Below are 22,015 nucleotides of genomic sequence, written 5' to 3' on the forward strand. Positions count from 1 at the left end.
AAAATTAAGTACTAGAATATTACAAATAAATTTTGAATTTTATTAACCCAAAGTTTAAAACAAAAATAAACCAGATTAATGTTCCTGAGTGACAAAACTCAACACCATAAAGATGTCATATGACACTAAATTAATTTGTAAAATCAGTACAATTTAAAATGAAATCTCTCTAGGGTTCATTGTGGAACTTGACAAGTTGATCCTAAAATCTGTATGGGTCAAAAAGGAGTTGAAAATATCTAAGATGTATTTGTAGAAGAACAAAGTTGGGCAATAGGCCCTCTCATATATCAAAACTATTTTAAAAGTGTGTTAATTAAGACCACATGATATAGAGGCAATAATAGACAAACAGGTCAGTAGAACAGAAGAGAAAACTTGTAGAGCCACACACACAGACACACACACATACACACACACACACACACACACATACACAAAATATTTATAGGGCAGAGGTTGCATTTCAACCAAATGAGGAGCAGATATATTGCTCACTAAATGGTGAAAGGAACGTTGATTTTCATTATGCAAAGTAGATGCTTATGTCATACCATGTACAAAAATAAATTCTATATACATTATAAGCATAAATATTAAAATGAAGCTATCAAACTTTTAGAATAACATGTAGGAAAATAGCTTTATGGTAGTTAGAATGAATTATTTCACAGAAACTAAGAACAACTTGTAAAAATAAGACTGATAAATAAAATAAAAAACTTCTACTAAAAAGACAATATACCCAAATTTAAAAGACCATCCATAGCCTTTGAGAAGATATTTGCAATGTATATTAGACAAAGATTTAGTGTTCAGAAAACTACCCTACTTGTTATTATCTTTTTAAAGGTAAATACCACCCCTACACAAAATGGATAAATCATATAAATAGATAATTCACAAAATAATAGAATTGAATGAATAAAAAATTATGTGAACATGCACAGCCTCACTAATAATCATAGAAAAGTGAGTAAAAAAAGTGAAATGTTGTCTCAACCATCCATCAGATTTACAAAACTTAAAGAGTCTGATGATACCAAGTTAAGAGAAAGTACAAAGAAAACATCTCATCAACTCTAATAATTTATAGATGCACAGACCCTATATCCCAGTAATTCTATTCCTCAGTTTAATTACTAAGATAAAGAAACACATCTACATGTTTTAATTTTCTAAGGCTGCTGTAACAAATCACCAAAAACTGTGTGACTTAAAATGACAGAAACATAATTTTTCACAGTTATGGAAGTCAGGAGTCTGAACTCAAGGGTTTGGCAGGGTTGGTTTTCCGTGGAGACTTGGAGGAAGAATTTGTCCCATGCCTCTCTTCCAGGTTCTGATGGTGGTGGACAATTCTTGGGTTGTGGATATATCACTCCAATCTTTGCCTTGTCTTTCACATGGTATTTGCTCCTTTATGGGTCTGTGTGTCTGAATTTCCTTCTTCTCATAAGGACAAGGTCACTGGATTAAGACCCACCCTAATCCAATATGATCTCACCTTAATGTGATTATATCTGCCAAAGCTTTGTTTCCAAACAAAGTCACGTTCTGGGTGAACAATTGGAGGACTGTATTCAACCTAGTACACTACTCAAGGAGAAACATATAACCAGAAAGTTTATCACAGCACTCTCTGCCATAAGGAATAATTTTAAAAAACAAAATGTCCTTTAGTATTTCAATGGATAATAAATAATTGTACAGACATACAAGGAAGGTTATACAGCTTTAAAACAAATGACCTTGACCTATGAATATCAACGTTGCTAAACCTAAATAATAACATATCATTGAGAAAAAAAGTTGTAAGATATTTGACAGTATATTACCTAATATATAAGTATGATAAATATACAAAACAGGACATAGTTGTGGGTGCTTTCATTGATACATATAAAATATAATCTACAAATATAGAGAGTTTCCTATTCATCAATTTTAGGGTAGAGGTTATCTCTAAAGAGGGAAGGTAAAGAATGAGATCAGGATTAAATGAATGCTTAAAATATATATGCAATCTTTTATTATTTAAGGGTGCAGGGATTTGGAACAAATGTAGCAAAATGTGGCCAAAAAATGTCTGATACAGCTAAGTGGTGACTTTAGAGGAGAGTTTTTCAACCTCTGTACCATTGGTATTTGAGGCAATATTTTTTGTTGTGGAAGCTTTCCTGTGCATTGTAGGATATTGAGATGTTTAGCAGCCTCTCTGGCCAGCCTCTATCCACTAGATACAAGTAATAAACCTCCCCAGCCTCCTCAGTTATGACACCAAAATAATGACAAACGTTTTGCTCTGAGGGGAAAAAAATATCAACTTTGGTTGAAAACCACTGTTATACAGTATTTATTATATCTATTTGTTTAAAATAGATTGTGATATAAAATATATACCTATATTTCTTACATGCTAAATTTACATAGATAATTAAGGTAATTGTCAACATGTAATCATAAAATTCCATTTTATAAGTTACAGAAATAAAAAAAGGCCTAAGTAACCCATACAATTTGTGATTAATTTTGTCTGAATTATTTAAGAAAGATTATACCAAAGAAGAATATTTCAAATTCACCTTAAGGAATGTGTAATGTTTTATGAATTTGAAAAGTGATGGGATAGTGTTAGAAGTAGAAGGAACAGCAAGGAGGTAGAAACTGCTAATAATTTTAAGCAATTGAGAATTCTTCTATGAAATCAAAATACAGAACACAGCTGTCAAATTTAGTGTCTTCAATGGTGCTAACATATATGTGTGAAGCAAACAAGTATAAGGAAATTGAGAGTAGTATGGGTCCGTGAAAAATTGGGGGAGAGTAAAGATATGCCTTTATCTAGAGTAAAGATGTAAGTCTGGCAAATAATGACTAATGTCATGAAAAGATAAAATTAATATCCCTGTTGAATGTTGACATGTTAAAAATTAACTTGAGAAATAACTTCATGGATTGGGAGTCTTCATATGGTTAACATTTCAATTCTCCACAAATTGATTTTTAGATTAAATGCAGTCTCAAATATAATACCAGCAGGATTTCATGACAATGCAAAATATCTACACTATCCAAATCAATTTTGTAAAAGACCCAAGTTGTAGAACTTATACCACATGTCTTTGAAAGATACTATAATCAAGAAATGTGATAGTGGCATAAAGATCAGCAAATAGATCAGTAGAACAGAGTAGGAAGCCCAGCAGCAGACTGAGTCACTCAGTCGTTTGATTTCTATGGAAGAAGCCAAGGCAATCAGGGTTTATTTTGTCTTTTCAACAAATCATACTGGAATAAATATACTATAACTTGACATTTACATCACAATATATACAAAAATAATTCAAGTTTCATGATAGATCTAAACATAAAAGCTAAAACCTTAAAGCTTTCGCAGGAAAACGGCAGAGAATTTCTTCATAATTTCTTCATAATTTGATAAAAGTTATCTTTGTCACTTTCTGATGATTATGCACTCTCAGGGATTGAATCTCACTTTTAAGAGTCAAATTCCGATTCTGCAAATGTGTTTTCCTCTCCCGTTGCCTGATCATTGAAGGTTTTTGGTAGAAAGCCAAGAAAGGAAATGACTGTTTTTATGTTTTCAGTTTTAGGAAACATATCTGTCTTGAGAGGTATCCAATAATGAATCTGCAAATAGCTTTTACAGTTAGAAGAAAAGAATAAATTAATCACAGTGTATCACATAAATATACTTCAAAAATGAAATTTTAAAAAAAGCATATTTCTGATAATTTAAGTAAAACATATTCATTATAAAAATGGGGGGGGATAAAATGGCATAGAAAGGAGGTAAAGACCCTAGGTAAATACACTGTTAACACTTTGGTATATATCTTCCCCACTAACAATCCATCTATCTGGCAAATTAATATCATATTGTATTTACTATGTTGCTATCTGAATATTTTGTTTTTCACTTAGCAATAATCTAGAGTAACTAAATATTCATATGTCACATTATTTTTAATGATATCTTAGTATTCCATTAGTTGCACACAAAACCCAATCACTACTGGACATTTTATCTATTTCAGATTGCAATGAATATCCCTGTCTCTACTTCCATATCTGATATCCTTTTTTTAGGGTATTCTGGAGTAAAAACAGCACTTTCTATTAGCTCAAAATATTAACAGAAATAGCTGATAACGATGATCATTGTGACATAATAGAATAACTATGGTGTGACTCTGGTTCTGATCCAAGTTAGTTAAGTAAATTCAATGCTCCGGTCTGGATAATTACTAATTATCCCTCAAGCCCTGGTATTCTTTTATGGCTGTGGATGTTTTCTAATGATTTGATGGAATACAATTCCTGAGTACACAGTAAGAGGTAGTTTTATCCATGATTTGGAGGTTAATTTACTCAGTTGTTTTTATTCTTAAATTGTATTATATAATGACCAGCAAGAGGTGCTGGGAATAGTAGAGCAGGTCATACCATGTAGTACCAGTATATACTTCACCCAAAGCATGCCCTGAAGTGACCTTTATGGATCTCACAACTGTAACAATAGATCGCCCATATATTTGAAAAACATGTGTTCAGATGACTTGACTCTAACTCCTAAATCCTCAGGGTCATTCTCCTTAGATAATATACTTGATTTATTGGAACTGTGGTCTTTCTAAACATCTTATATCATTTAGTCCTTACGGAAAATTTTTATGTAATATATTTCATGACGGCAGAGTTTTACACATTTCATAACCATTTGATTTTCAAGGCTGTTTGTGCCAATAACAAATCAGGATGGTCCTGCCTCTCTGCATGCCTGCTGGGAAGTTCTTTTAAATTGTCAGGAATTATATTAAGTTAACATAAATCTGTCTAGAAAGAAGAGGCCTATGAGAAGGAGGTTCTCACTACCTCCAGGACATAGATTTTGGTCATCTCTGGGAAAATCCTTGTGACAAAAATGAACAACTGAAATGGGGTATTTTGATACTTTGTCTCCTCAAGGAATACTGATTATTCTGTCCATGTAACTTAAGAAAATATCATTTAACTTAATAATATTCTGAATAAGACCTAAACCCTTAGGGTATCCAAACCCTTACCTAATTTTATTCCTGTGAATGGACTGCTATTAGAACACATGATCCATAATCTTACCCTTATTGCTGTTCAGCAATCAATTTACTTTATCTCCAATGTCTGTTCTCTGTTCAGATCTTTCACACAATGTTTTCTACCTTCTCCTCAAGCCTCCAGTAACCTCCTCCTCCATCATCATTTACATATGATGAATTTGTTCTTACGTACCTGAGAAAATTATAGGAATTATAGGAATAAAAAGAGAACATCTACACTCATGTTTTACACAAGGCTAACTCCCTCTCACAAACATAAACACATGACTCCAGCAATTCACCCCTCTCCCACATGATGAATTTTCCCCCCGCTACATTATTCATAACTAAATATAGTGTCATTTCTACCATCTTAAGAAATCTCTTTCTCGTCTCGACTCACCATTCCAGCTATTGCCTCATTTCTCTTCTTTTTGCAGTACAAATTCGTAAAAGAACTAATTATACTGATGTTTCCGACTTGCCTTTCCCAATCTCCCTTGAAACGACTCCAGTCTTTTGCTCCCACCATTTCTTTAAAACTATTCTTCACGAGGTTACCTACTATAGCTGATAATCAGTTTTTAGTATTCATCTTACTTGAACTATTGAAAGCATTTGATACAGCAAAACTGTGTGTTTTTTATTGGCTTTCCAGGACCTCATATTCTTGGGTTTTTTTCTTCTACATTGCCAGTGATTAGTTTCTTAGGACTTGATCTTTGAATATACCTGCCTTAAAGTCTGCATACTTTCCACAGTGAAAACATCTAGTTTCATGGCATTAGCACCACCTTTCTGTCTCTTTATTTTACCTACCTTTGTATCTATCTACTTACCTCCCTACGTACCTATCATCTCTGTAGATGTATATACCAGAATTCTTTCAAATTCCAAATTCATATGTCTAATTGCTTACTAAAATTTTTTCATGTGTATATCTAATAGGCAATTGAATATTGTGTGTACATTTGAGTTCTTAATTTTTCCTTCTCAAACTTGCTCTGGTTCAGTTCTTCTCCATCTCAGTTAAGAGTTAAACCATAGGCTAAACCTTGGGTCCATGCTTGATTGCCCTTTTTCAAATTTTACATTTAATTCATCCATAAATCTTATAGCTCTGCATTTAAAATACATCCAGAATATAACCACTTTTTGACACTTTTGTTGCCAGGACCTTTCCTAAATAACAAACATCTCTTTCCTGGATTATTGCAATCACCTCTTTGCTTTCTTTTTCCTATTTTCAGAACAATCTCTCTCAAACGTCTGTATAACTCACAGCTTTATTGCCTCACCTCCTCATTGAAGCCTATTTGCAGTCTCCTTTAGCAATCCCTATCCCATTGCCTGCCTTAATTTTTTCCCTGGCACCAATCACATTACTTTAAGGCACATAATAGATTCTTATTACCTTCAAGACATGGGCCTTGGTCATCTCTGTGAAAAGGCTATGACAAAAATGAACAGATGAGATGAAGTTTTTCAAAATTTAGTCTCCTCAGAGAGTACTGGTTATTCTTTCTAAGTAACTTCAGAAATTAGCATTTAACTTAGTAATACTCTAAGTAGTAACTGAACCCTCAGCGTATCTTAAGCATTAGGATGAGGTTCCATATGAAATGAATCTCTTATAAGTGAAAAAATTAATCTAGAATACTATTTTATTTGCTGATAATGTTCTTTATCTAGATTCTAGAATATGAGTCAGTTGGGTAGTAATACTGGGCTTTATATAAGTTTTTTCATATTGTTATGAGAAAACTAGAAAACATTCATATTGCTTCATTCAAGATTTTTGACCTCTGTCTCTCAGGGGAAAAGAATTGAATGATGAAGGGTGTTTTGGCCACCACTCACGTCTGCTAATTTCAGGAGGATATCTGTTAATCTTCCTAGCTCCCTTGACTAAAATTTTCATCTTCCTTCCGGTCTTAATTCAATTTTATGACAAGTTGGACATGATTTGTCTTAACACTTACATTCCCCCGTCAAGGCAAATGCAGTCTGCTCCAACATACGGTCTCTTTTGGACAATATTTTAACTATAATTTATTCTACATACCCCTATGACTTGGAAATCTCTGGGGACCTTGAATGCCTGGATTGGAGGCAGATGTGATCATGAAGGCCTTCTTGGACTCAATAGCTAATGGGTGAATTGCTTACCATTCTTACAGAGACAGCAACATTAATCCAAACTGAAAAATTCATCACCAGCATTTATGGTTCTGAATGGTAGCATATGGTGTTAATCTGGGAGAGTTTTACCTTTACTGTTACTCTTGTAGGCCAATGACCTAAATATTATTAAAGTGAGAGAACCTCACTTTTAATTACTAACCTTATGGTGGCTCTTCTGTAGGACAGAGAAACAGTGTTTCTTCTGGATTTTAATTCTGGGCATAGGTATCAACATTTGTATAGTAATTTAATCATTAAAGAAGGAGGATGAGAAGTCTTAGATAAACATAGGTACTTTCAAACCCTATTAGTGAACACTTATCAGTTTTTTTCTTCCCATAATGATGCCATTTCCTAAGATAAATTGAATAAAGACATAACACCCTCACCTTTTGAAATTACATATAAGACTTATAATACACTTGGAAATATCACCATTTTATGTTTTATGGACACATCTGAATTTAGGAAACAACCAAAGACATACTGAACTGTGTTCGGTGAATCACTGAATGAACAATCTAGGAGATAAATATGAACAAATATTGGGTTGGCCAAAAAGTTCGTTCGGATTTTCTGTGAGCCGTCGTACAGAAAAACCCAAACGAACTTTTTGGCCAACCCAAATAGATGTTTTTATACATGTTTTTCTGAAGATGACTCCTTAAAATTTATTAAGCTATAGCCTAATCATCAGAATAAATAAACATTTTACTAATTAGCCTATTGTGAAGCAACGCATTCATACAAATTTTCAGTCTGGCAAGTTTAATAGTTTCACAGTAATATACAGTCACCCTGAATGTTTTGGAATGTTTTGGAAAAGAGCATTCAAAGATGTCTTCTTAGGATCAATACATGTATTATAATAATGATAGCTAATATTTGTTAGTAGTTTTCATGAACGTGACAATCTTGCTCACATTTTTATAAGCATCATTTATTTTTTCTTTCAATAAACATGTATTGAATGCTTATTCTAGGTCAAATACTGTTCTAGGAACTTGGGATACATCAATAAACAAATAAACATAAATAAAGTTCCCTGCTATCATAGAATACTAGAGTGAAGGAGACTTTCAGGAAAGAATAGACATAGACTGTAGTAGGCTAGTTAGAATACAATACTGTTATGGGTTGAATTGTGTCCCCCTAAAATTCATATGTTGAAGTTGTAAGCCCCACTACCTTGAAATATGGCCTTACTTGGACATAGGGTATTTACAGAGGTAAGCAAGTTAAAATTAACTTACTAGGCTGGGCTCTAATACAATATGACTAGTGTTCTTATAAAAAGGGAAAATTTGGAGATATACATGCACATGGAGAGAATGCCCTGTGAAGACGAATTCTTCATAGATTGTTTCCACAAGCCAAGGAACACCAAAGGCTGTCAGAAAACTACCAGGCAAGAAGCATGGAACAAGTTCTCTGTTATAGCCCTCAGAAGTAACCAGCCCTACAAAGACCTTGACCTCAGACTTCTAACTTCCAGAACTGTTAGACAATAAATTTCTGTTTTCAAGTCATCCATTTGGGTTACTTTGTTATAGCAGCCTATTAAACTAATATAAGTATGTAGGATCATATGGAAGAATGTCTTTTAAAGATGGCCATCAACAATTCCTGTTCTCTCCATTGGTACATGCTACTCTTCCCATCATGAGGTGGAGTCTATTTACCTTTGTAGCTGGACTGGGCACGTGACTTGCTTTGAACAATAAAGTGAGTTGAACGTGAGACTGTGCCAGATTAGTACTAGGATTAGTCTATAAAAGACCTGATAGGTTCTACCTTTGCTCTCTAGGAATCCAGCTGCCATGCTTTAAACTAAAAGCAGGTGTAGACTTCTAGAGGAGGAATGGTAACATGAAGGATGACTGAAGCATCCCAAGTGCAACAAATACCAACTGACAGATAGACCAGTGAGGTGGTCTTTCACATTCCAGCTCCCAGATGACTCCCATATGAATGCAGCTGCAGAAGCAACCTGAGCCAACACCACACAGAGCAGAGGAACTGCAGAGCTGAGCCCTAACTAATGCACAAAACAATGACAAATGCTACATCAGTTGTCATTTTAAGTTTCTACGTTTTGGGGTGATTTTTTACACAGCAATGTATCATTGAAAAATAGATTAAATTCTAAGGAAAAAGATTTTTAAAAGTAAAGTGAAGGAACTGAGAGAGAGTATTTGTGTGTGGTAGTCATAGTGGGGGAGGGGAGGGTGCTGTGATCCTCACTTAATCCTCACAACAATTGATGAGATAGATATAATTAATATTCCATTTCCCAAACAAGCAAATGAGGCTTACAGAGCTTAAGCAAAGTGTCCATTTTTACCCTGTGAAGTCCTGATTCACATTCAGGGCACCTGTCTAAAACACTCTACCAAATAAATTATTGGGAGTGAAAGAGAATAAATCATTGTTGGTGACAGAATGTCATCAGAGTGAATTTTGCTCTCCTACATAACAGCCTAGAAAATATTTTTAAGAGAAAAATTTCAAGGAAAGTGTGATGGTTAATTTTATGTGTCAACTTGACTAAGCCACCATTATTCTATGTCTATGAAGGCATTTCTGGATGAAATTAACATTTGAATCTGTAGACTGAGTAGAGCAGATTGCCTTCCCTAATGTGGGTGGACCTCATCAAATCCGTTGGAGGTCTAAATAGAACATAAAGCCTGCCCTCTCACGAGAAACAGAGAATTCTCCCCACCTTACTGCCTTCAAGTAGGAGCTTTTTTTTTTTTCCTGCCTCTGGACTTGAACGAAAACATCAGCTCTTCCTGAATCTAGAACTTACTGGCCTTTAAACTGGAACTACACCATCATCTCTCCTGAGTCTCTGCTTGCTGATTGAAAATCTGGGGCTTATCATCCTCCATAATTGTGCAAGCCAGTTCCTTAAAATAAATCTGTAAATATGTGTCCTTTGATTCTGTGTCTCTGGAAAACCCTGACTAATATAGAAGGTATTTTTCCATTTTTTCTTATCAAAAAATTAAAAGATACCTAATAAGGTTGAATAGAATGTCAGCGCTTCCATGCTAAAGATAAAATGCAGTTGGTATTTGAGAAAGAAGCATTGCTTTTGTTATAGATGATGGGTGAATATGACATCTGGGGTTTGGAGAGCCATTTTAGAAACTTAGTCTAAAATAACTTTTTAAAAAGCAAAAAAACACTAAACCTCATGGGAGGAGCTGACTAATATAGATATGGTATAGCACACTGAAAGGCTACATGAGACTCATTAGATCCAAATTGAGCTTTCTCCCTAGATTTCTTTATAATGTAGAAGACTTAAAAATGATATATTCATGAAAAATTGGAAAAAGAAAACAGCATCAAGAGAAATGAACTATATATAACTACACACATTAGACATCTTGCATTTCTTTTATCATGGAGTGTGTTCTTTCATAACATGATAACTATATTTCTAGGTAAAATTGCATAAGAAAAAATATATTTTCCTCATGAGAAGATAAAATTATTATTCCCATGTCCTCTGGATCCAGATCTTGATTATATTGCAGTTAGTAATAGTCTGTGTAAGGCAAGTAATGCTTTCTTATTAGTCAAATTCCAATTGTCCTATTCACTCTTTAAAAACTGACACTGTAGGAGAAATGCTTCTACTTCAATTGTGCAGTATTTCCCTGGAAAGGGAAGCAATTTTTCTCCCATACATTTTTAAATAGAATTAGAAAATATATGGTTTGTGTTTTTCAGCCAGTAGTGTTTTCATAAATTGTGTCTTGCAGGGTGAAAATAGACAAACGCTTTGTAATAGAGATTCCTCCTTGATGAAAAGTTTTGTGAATTTTGTCATAAGAAGAAAGCATGTGGGTGATGAAGTAAGAAAGATTCGTGTGGTTTCATTATTAATTTGCTGTATGACTTTGGTCATGTTATACCAACTTTATGAATTAACATTTCTCTCTATTTTTAATAATAATAATAATATCTAATTAGAAGGATTCTGGAATGGTTGAAGGTAGTATATGAAAAATAAGTTCATCTTGAACATTATGATAACATTAGTTATTATCTACGATACCGTTTTTAACATACTTACCATTATTACTACATTTCAGGCAAGCAGAAAAGTGTCAACTATTTCAATAACCTCAGTAGGGAAGAAATAGAAGCACTCATCTGTCCTGAAGGACCTGGCAATGCCTTGGGTACCACATGTAACCACAGATCCATGATATAAGCACTAGTCAGCTTGATTCAATAATTCATACCATCAAGATTGTAAAGACTGTCTCTCATTTGAAGAGTAAACATTTATATAAAATGAGAAATGCAAGACTTGATTTTAACCATGTATTCTATAAATAATTGGGCCATAATAATTCTAATTTCATGAATGTGTCCTGGTAACCCTGAAAGAGTCACTTATCCTTCTGAACTTCTGTTTCTTCACATGGAAAAAGTAGATAATGATGTTAATTAAATTAATATTCATGGACTTCCCTGGTGGCTCAGTGGTTGAGGGTGCGCCTGACGGTGCAGGGGACGCGGGTTCGTGCACCGGTCCGGGAGGATCCCACATGCGGCGGAAAGGCTGGGCCCGTGAGTCATGGTCGCTGAGCCTGCACGTCTGGAGCCTGTGCTCCGCGGCGGGAGGGGCCACAGTGGTGAGAGGCCCACGTACCGCAAAAAAAAAAAAATTAATATTCATATTATAAGACTGCTATAAGCAACCAATAATACATATACACATACACATGTACATGAACACATGTATGTGTTTTATAACTACTTGTAAAAGTAGTTGTACAAACAAAGCTAATGGAATAATATAGCAATTATATGTAATACAGGAATGTATTCATATTATATGAATATTCAATGCATGAAAGTTAAATAAAATTCAACAATATAAACCATGAGTTTAATTAGCTGTAAAGTTATGATTCTTATAAGAAATAAACACAGGGTTTCCATCACATTTTTCTGTAAAAATGTTTCCGGTGGTACTCTGATCTTCGCATTATGCTTGCAGATACTTATATTTCAGTCCATTAAAAAATTATATTTTGATCCAGATACATTATTATGAGTTGTTAATTTGCCTTATATACTCAGCCATGTGTGCAGAGACTGTGACATTTTTTCAGCAGGACAATCTTTGCACTCATAAACAGTGATAGTTCTTAAAAATGACACTACTGTGACAATGTTACTGGCCAGATACTAATCCTTACCACATGGAAAGTTTCAACCTAACCAAAGATTTTATCATTAGCCTTCATACCATTTTGAGAAAAATATATAAAAATTCTGACACCCATCTAAATAAATTATACATATATGAGCAAATGTGGAAGCCATTTACTCTAGTACAAAAATCATCATAACTATATCCAGATAGAATTTTGTAACCTCTAACCAAAATTGTGCAATATGTTTTACCTGGATCTTTTTTTCTTCTTTTTTAAGCCTGGCAAAGATTGTTTCTGTAGTTACATGTAAATTATTAGTCCAAGCAAATCTGTGTCCCAGTCTTTGAAAGTCCCTTTTGGATAAAGTTTTCTTAGCAATTTAGTTTGATATAAGTTAAGATCATGGTTAGCTTGATATAAGCATGGTAGTTATTGTGAGGAATAAAATAACAAGCTTTTAAAGCAGCCTGAACTGCGCCTAGTACATAATCAGAACTGAATAAGTTATAATTTTTATTATTAATGAACCAAACTATACTGCAAAGGCTAGAGGGGCAAATTTCCTCATGTCCACCAGGCCTTGCTGTGTTTAGGATATCAAAATATCTTAAATAACACTAACTATGAAACTGAGGCTTAGTTTTTTTATATGTTCAAAGTGATTCTAGGAAGTGTTTATGATGATGCTATTTTTCAAAACAAACTGAGGCCCAGAGAGGTTAAGAAATTTTCCTGAGATCACAAAGCTGGAGAGTAGTAGAGATGGCATTAAACTCATGCTTTCTACTTTGTATTTAATCTCTTTGAGTAATTGATCCAAAATAGGTGTTACTTATGGGCACGACCCAAATTCCTAGGAAGGCTTGTTCAAGAAGAAGATTCATATGATGATTTCAATATAGCAAAGATAGCTTTAGAAAAGAATAACTGAATTATGTTTACATTTCTCTTTAATAAAGCAGGATAAAGAACTGGATTAGTCAGCTTGTTGTACGTTGTGCTGTGTAGTAAACGATCCCTAAAATATGAGAGACTTGGAAAACAAAGATCCATTTCTTGTGAAGTGTAGAGTTGATTTCAGTTATGTTCTGTGTTTACTCCTTTTACTATCCAGGTTAAAGAAAAAGCCCTCCTACTAGACTTGTCCATTCTTGTGGTAGAGGGATAGAAGAAGGCTCTGGTGGAGACTCAAGATGTTTCATATGGCTTCTGCTTGGACATGGCACAAGTAAAGTCTTCACATTCTATTGGCTAAAGCATGTCAACGACCATACCCAAAGTCAGTGACACATGGGCTTATATTCCTCCCACAGAAGACATATTTAGACAGAGGTATCTAACTCTCTGACCAAGAGAAGGGAGGGAAGTGGATTTACAGGGTAGTAGAGAATAAATGCAAGTAATGATATTATCTGCTGTAGTGTTTATCATATCTTAGATTTTTTTCATAACAAAGATAGATAGTGTTTAGGAAAAACTTATTGTTTTCCTTTACTCTCATACTACTACCATACTCACAACACTTCTGAGCCAGATGTCGGTTTTTTTTTTTCCCTACAAAGTAATTATCCACAGCACCAGTGGGATGTCCTACAATTCAACTAAATTCTTACACTAACGAGAGTTAGCACAGACCCCACAGGTTAAGGACGCAGTCCCATAAGTCTGCTCTCCCCACCTCAGATGTCAGTTGCAATTTCTGGTTTTCACCTATGCTTCTGACCACTGGCTATGAATCAGAGTTTCCCAAGATCCCCTCTTCAGAATCAATTATGTGAAAGAACAACTCCCAGAACTCAAGGAAACACTTTCATATACCAGCTTATTAGATAATAAACGTTATGATAAAGAATATAGTTGAATAGCCAGATGAAGAGTTATGTAGGGTGAGGTGTGGAAGGGTCCCAAAGATAGGAAGTGTGCACCATCTCCCTGGAATATAGATGTGTTTACCAACCTGGAAGGTTTCTGAATCCTATACTTTAGGGATTTTAATGGAGGCTTCATCATACTGACATGATCAATTATCAACTCTACTTCCAGCCTCTCTCTCCTCTCTGGAGAATCAGAGGTGGGAATGAAAGTCCCAAGCTTCCAATCATGGCTTGATCTTTCCGGTGACCAGTCTCCATCTAGGAGCCCACCAACAATTGCCTCATTAGAACAAAAGATGTTCCTCTCACCCAGGAAATTCCAAGGCTCTTAGGAGGTCTCTGTCAGGAACCAAGGTCAAAGACTAACCATTAGAACAAAAGATTCTCCTAGCGTTCTTATTTACAAGAGTTTTAGGAGCTCTGAGTCAGTAACTGGGGCAGAAATATATATATTTCTTAGTTTTCTTATTATTTCACAGACAGAAAATTGTTTCTGGAAAGGCTTCAAGTAAATATAAATTTCAGCAGGAGAAAGAGTAGTGGGAAAGGGATAGTGGTGGACATAAGGCTTTAATCTTCTCAAGCTCCTAAAATATCTCTATTAACTTTAATGGGCTTCCGCTAAGAAGAGATTGCTTATCATAAAATCAGTGCTCTGGATTTTTTAAAATAGATACATGAATAAATGAAAGAATAATTAACAAATCATTCTTTTAAACCAGATACATTTTAATGGAAAATGAGTGAGTACTAATTATGTGAAAAGCAAAAAAATAACTCTGTATGATGTTGCTATCTAGATCCTTACCTATTCCCTATAGCCTTTTACCTAGCTTCTGTAGATCAAATCTTTGCTTCTGTCCTCACCCTATTCTATAATCAGAGTTTCCCTTTTTAAAACATGATTGATCACATCTGCTCTAAATTCTTACATTCTTTACGTTAAGTTTACACTCTTTAGCTTGGGGCGGAAGATCTATAATGAGCTGCCTCTAATTTACCTAAATGGTTTCATTTTTAACTTCTTTCCACATGCATCTTGGGTTTGAATTAGATAGTCTCTTGAAAACGGCATGTGCTACCTTTCTCTGGTGTTTCAATGTGATTGTTCCATCTGCCTGGAAGAGGTTTCTTCACCTTAATCTAAATAATAAGCTATTCAGACATCAAGACTGCTTGTGCCATCTTCTTAACAATGTTTCAATATTTTTTCATTGTTTTAAAATCATAATTTTAAAATGTACTTATTGAAAAAATTAGCAATGCAGAGATATACAAAGGAAAAATTACAAATTTCTGTCACCTCTGATGACAACTTGAAATTATAATGGAATAATCACAGTTTAGACATACAAAAATGGAGTTGGGGAGACATTGAGGATCTGGTCTCAAACATCTCTCTGCAGCACTGAAAACTTGAATTTTTTTTAACTGTCCCAGGCCCAAAGACCCCTGCCAGCGCAAACTTATGGTCTCATGGTTTCCCTTTGTAACTATGCAACCAATTTCAAAAACAACCAATCCTTATTTAGCAAGCACCCTTACTTCTTGCCAGCTCCAATTATAATTCTCGATAAATAACTCATGTAATTAACCATATTCAATGCTTTATTTCGCATTTTCTCCTATAAGGCTCACAACATCTTGGTTTTACTGTTTCCTAGATGACGCTTCTGTCTTAGTGAGGACATTTGATATTTACAAGGGCACAGGATCAGGATATGTCAGAGCCAGGGTTTATACCTAGGTCTTTCCACAATTTCACACAGCTTCTTTTGACATTTTTATTTGTCAAAAAAGTAAATACTGAACCATCTTAAAAGATCTCAGTTAATTAACTCTACTTAGCAAATAAAAGACAAAATCTACCCTATCTCAGTAAGGTAGACATGTATCAATAGGTTAACAGAGACCTAAGTGATATTAGCATTCTTCTGGGAGATGAATTAAAGTGCTCCCCACATGTTTTCTCTGCCACACATGTAGAAAAAATCTTAACACCTAGTGGTTTCTGGCCAGAACTTGAGCATTACCGGACTCCCAAGAACATTGCACCTTGGTCGTGTATGAAGATAAGATTGGAAACATCTATAATTTGTGTTGTGTGATGTCCTAGCTAACTGGTTCACCATTGTGTTTTAGTTCCAATACAGTTACTGAGTACAAATCAAGGATTCAATAAATATTTATTGAATGAGTTTGTTGAATGGGCTCTGTTTTTTTATGAAAATGTGTTAAAGAAATGTCTCATTCTGTGGTATTATATATCTGTGCCATATAAATGATATTTATTTATTTAATCATTCTTGTGATTCAACAGTTATTGACTGATACCTTTGCTGTTCCAGATTCTATACTTTCATGGAGCTTATCTTCTGTGTCTTCTTTATACTCTTAAAATTATCTAGTTCATTGTTATACAAAAGTCTTTACCATGTTTATGATTTTCATTATACCAATGTATTTTAACTAAATCAACCCCTTTTTAATTCAATAGTTTAAAGATTGCATCATTTTAACAAAATGTAATATCCATGATGTCACAACTTTTATGTGGTAATTAATTCTTTCCAATAAAAAATTAAAATATATTATTGATATAAAATATTCATTAATTTATCACTTGAAATGATTGCACAAAAAACCTAATAGGTTTAAGTGTATGGTTTAGAAAATCCTGTTCTAGATTTACCCCACACTTTTAGAGCTAGGACATTAAAAACTGTGGTGGAGAACTGACACAATGAAGACCAAAGATGTAGTTCATGGCAGTAAAAGCCAAAACACAGGCTTTCTTTTATGAATAAGATAATAATGCCATATGTACCTCATTTTAAGTTAGAAACATTATAATGCATCTTCCATTTCTCTCATATTTCAGCACACTATTTTTAGAAACAGTTTTATTTTTTCTTCCAGTTTTATTGAGAAAATTGATATACAGCATGGTATAAGTTTAAAATATACAGCATAATGATTTGACTTACATACATCATGAAATGATTACCAGAATATGTTTAGTGAATACCTATTATCTCATATAGATAAAAAATAAAAGAAAAAAATTTTTTCCTTGTGTTGAGAACTCTGAGGACTTACACTCCTAACAATTTTACATATAATATACAACAGTGTTAATTATATTTAGCATGTTGTACATTGCATCCCTAGTACTTCTTTATCTTACAACTGGAAATTTGTACTTTTTGGCTACCTTTATCCAATTCCCCCTCTTCTTAGCTACCCACTTCTGGTAATTGCAAATCTTCTTTTCTATGAGTTTGTTTGTTTTTGAAGGATAATTGACCTACAACATCATGTTCCTTCTTAGTGCATGACATAGTGATTTGATATTTCTATATATTTCAAAATGATCAATATGATAAGTCTAGTTACCAACGGTCACCATACAGAGATATTACACTGTTATTGACTATATTCCCAACATTGTACATTTTTATGTGACTCATTTATTTTGTAACTGTAAATTTGTGCCTCTTAATCTCCCTCACCTATTTCTCTCGTCCCCAACTCTTTTCCTTTTGGGTAACCACCTGTTTATTTTCTGTATCTGTGACTCTTTCTGTTTTGCTATGTTTCTTCATTTGTTTAAGATAATATATATAAATTAAATTATACAGCATTTGTTTTTTCTTTTTTTTGGTCTGATTTATTTCACATAGCATATTACCCTCTAGGTTCATCCATGTTGTTGCAAATGTCAAGATTTCATTCTGTTTATTACTAATATTCATATATATATATATATATATATATATATATATATATATATATATATATACCACATCTGTACTCAACTATCAGTAGGCCCTTAGGTTGATTTTATCTTGGCTATTGTAAATAATGTTGCATACATCTTTTTGCATTAGTGTTTTCATTTTCTTCAGATAAATATCCAGGAGTGGAATTGGTGGATTGATTGGTAGTTCTGTTTGTTTGTTTGTGTTTTAGGGACCTCCACATTGTTTTCTATAGTGGCATCTCCAAGTTACAGTCTCGCCAATAGTGCACAAAAGTTCCCTCGTTCTCCACGTCCTCACCAACATTTGTTATTTCTTGTCTTTTTGATAATAGCCATTCTGACAGGTGTGAGGTGATAACTCATTGTGGTTTTGACTTGCACTTCTCTGATGATTAGTGATGTTGATTTGCACTTTCTTGATGATTAGTGATGTTGGACATCTTTTCGTGTGCCCATTTTTTTAATTGGGTTGTTTGGCTTTTCTTAGAAATAGTTTTAGAAACCATTATAATTTCTAGGGACTTTCTTGAATTTATATTATACTGTGATAAACTATACTATACTGTATTTAATATATACAGTACTATAAAGTAAATTCTCTGCAGTTTTAAAAATTTTGTGGGGGTTTTGACTTAATAATGTTAACCAACTGTGCATTCTATGGTCTGGCTACTTACCAGCTTTTTAACATTGGAAAATTAATTTAACTTTACTGGCCTTCTATGTCCTCATCTATAAAAAGGGATAATAATACTTATCTAGAGGCATAGCTGTGGTCATAAAATAAAATAATTGATGCTGGGCGTTTCAACTTGGCACATAGTAATTGGATATGTTGAGTATTCAACTTATGATGATTAGAGAATTTGATGAATGCTATGACTCTTCTTCCCCGAAAGCTCTATATTTACACATAAAATAAAAATTTTGAATACAAATGTCAGTATTTTTTAAGACCTCTGAAAACTTACCCTTCTAGCTTAAGTAGAGATCTACTGATATTTTTAAGGGTCCAAGTATTAAGGAAAAAAGAATTACACTATTTTTAATCTTGGTGGTTGTAAACAAAACAGTCATCAATTTTCTAAGTCAACTAATTAAATACAACAGAATTTGAAAAAACAAATGTAGTATACTGAGCAGCAGAAATCCTCCTACAGGAATCTTAATGATATATGACACAAGCACACTTTAAAAATATATGGTGCAAGTATATTGTTGATAAAAGAAAATATATTTACTTGGATTATTGAGAACAGAAATATGGAATATAATAAAAGTAGAGAGTGTCAATGAAAGTGGATATAGCATTTCTATGTGTTAAGGGATCTGTTAGATAGAGAAAATGACCTTAGGTATCTGGAGCTCCAGTCTTTTCCTTGTTTATTTACAGTGCTTTCATCACTGCTGAGATGTTTTAGAAGGATAATAGGTAGAGTGAATGTTAGTGACTGGATTATGAAGCCAATAGGTTTCTAAGAACCAACATTTATAGATATGGCACTACACTGATAACAGACACAGTTACCTGTTGATGATTGGAGAGGGACAGAAAAGAAATGGTAACAAAAGTTTAAGAAGGTATATGGTGAAAAGAAAAAAGAAATGGAAGCAATGCCTAGACTCATAATGTACTGAGGACAGAGGAATACAAGTAGAAACAGGAGAAAGCTTTGGAACAACTATTTAGTGGGGAGAAAAGAGCAAATCAGAAAAAAAAAAAAGAATCTAGAAAGCTTTTGGTATAATTCAACCAAGCCACAGGGAATTCATAGATAGAAAAGGAAATGAACTTTAAATGGAAGCAGAAGAATTCAACTTGATAATCATTCTCTATCATCTGTTAGAGCATAAACACAGGCATGGGCTTTAGCTAGACTATCAGGTGCAAATACCTGAACTGGAAATGGAGCACCAGTGCATAGATGGACCAAATGAGAAAAGAAAGCATTAAGGATAAGTCCAAACTGAAACTAAAAATACAAGCAACATAGATTGTACTTTTTAAATATAGAAGAAAAAAAGCATAAAGTTACTAATGAATTTAAATTCATCCAAAAATCAACAGCTAACCATGAAAAAGAAAATTATACCAAGATGACAAGTGTTTAAAAGAAAATAGATAAAACAAATCAAATCATAAAATACAGAAATATCTTTTTTGTTTTCAAATACTTTTGGCATGTGTGTTTTTCCTGCTTTCCATTAAAATAAACAGTAATGCTTAATGATACAGTAATTCATTTTCAACAATAAATTTCCCTTCATCTGGATAAAACATATGATACTGAAAAATCTGGTGCGGGTAAATGTGAGAATTTAGTTTCCTTTATACCTAAGATGTGGGTTTTTCCTCTTTGGGATAATTGTGGGGAAAAAAAAGTGGAAATTGGGACTAGTAGAGGGAGCTAAACAGCAGGCAATTTGGAGTGGAGGCTATCGCAATTCTTGGCGAAAGAAGAAAGGAGGTAAGAGGAAGTAAATTCAGCTTTGAACTATACTGTCCCATCTGCTGAGATACTGGGGGAACGTATGAATAAAAGGGACTTAAATAGGCAGTGCTTTTGTCCTATCTGAGGCCATAGGAACTCCCGAGAGATGGGAGATCAACATTCTTAAGCATAATGTCAGAAAGCATTGGAATTTTGGATGGACAACCAGATGTAGAAAAAGAATGCTTTTTAATTAAGTGATGTTGATGACAAAGCTCAATGATTTACAAGCAACTTACTGCAGCTGTGGAACAAGAAAAGCCTGCAATTGTCACTAAGAGAAGAATAAATAGGAATTAATGGAACAGTACTCAATTTACTGATTAAAATGTACAAGGAATAATTGATATTCTCTTCACTTACTGTGCTATGTAACATTGAGTAATTTAGATAGGTCAAGGAGTGGGCTAGGCAATTTTGATACACTGTCTCTTAATTTTAAAAGTACCATGTGAACCAGCAATCCCACTACTGGGTGTATACCCAGAGATAACCATAATTCAAAAAGACAAAAACACCCCAGTGTTCATTGCAGCACTATTTACAATAACCAGGACATGGAAGCAACCTAAATGTCAGTCAACAGAGAAACGGATAAAGAAGATGTGGTACATATATACAACGGAATATTACTCAGCCATAAAAAGGAACGAAATTGGGTCATTTGTAGAGACGTGGATGGACCTAGAGACTGTCATACAGAGTGAAGAAAGTCAGAAAGAGAAAAACAAATACAATATATTAACGCATTATGTGGAATCTAAAAAAATGGTATAGATGATATTATTTGCAAAGCAGAAATAGAGACACAGATGTAGAGAACAAATGTATGGATACCAAGGGGGAACGGGGTAGTGGGAGGAATTGGACATTGGGATTGACATGTATACACTATTAATACTATGTAGAAAATAGAACTAATGAGAACATACTGTATAGCACAGGGAACTCTATTTAATGCACTGTGTTGACCTAAATGGGAAGGAAATCCAAAAAAGAGGGGATATATGTACATGTATAACTGATTTATTTTGCTATACAGTAGAAACTAACACAACATTGTAAAGCAACTATACTCCAATAAAAATTAATTAAAAAAAATAAAACTACCATGAGGTAACTTAAACTCTGAGAAATTAAGTGACATATTAAAATCATAACCTGACAAGTGACAAACACACGTGACAATAACCGTTGAAATTAATTCATGTCTGATACTGAGATAAGTTGATTACCTATATTATCTTATTTAACCTTTCTATTAACCTTGTAAGAGAGATATTATCATTCCCATTTTATAAAAAAGGAAATTGAAGCTCATAAAAACTTACAAGGATCACACAACCAGTAAATGGCAAAGTTTGTTATTTACACCCATGCCAACAAAAGATATAATTCCACCTTTAATGTTTTA

This window comes from Globicephala melas, chromosome 5, assembly GCF_963455315.2.
Source record: "Globicephala melas chromosome 5, mGloMel1.2, whole genome shotgun sequence".
Lineage (NCBI taxonomy): Eukaryota > Metazoa > Chordata > Mammalia > Artiodactyla > Delphinidae > Globicephala > Globicephala melas.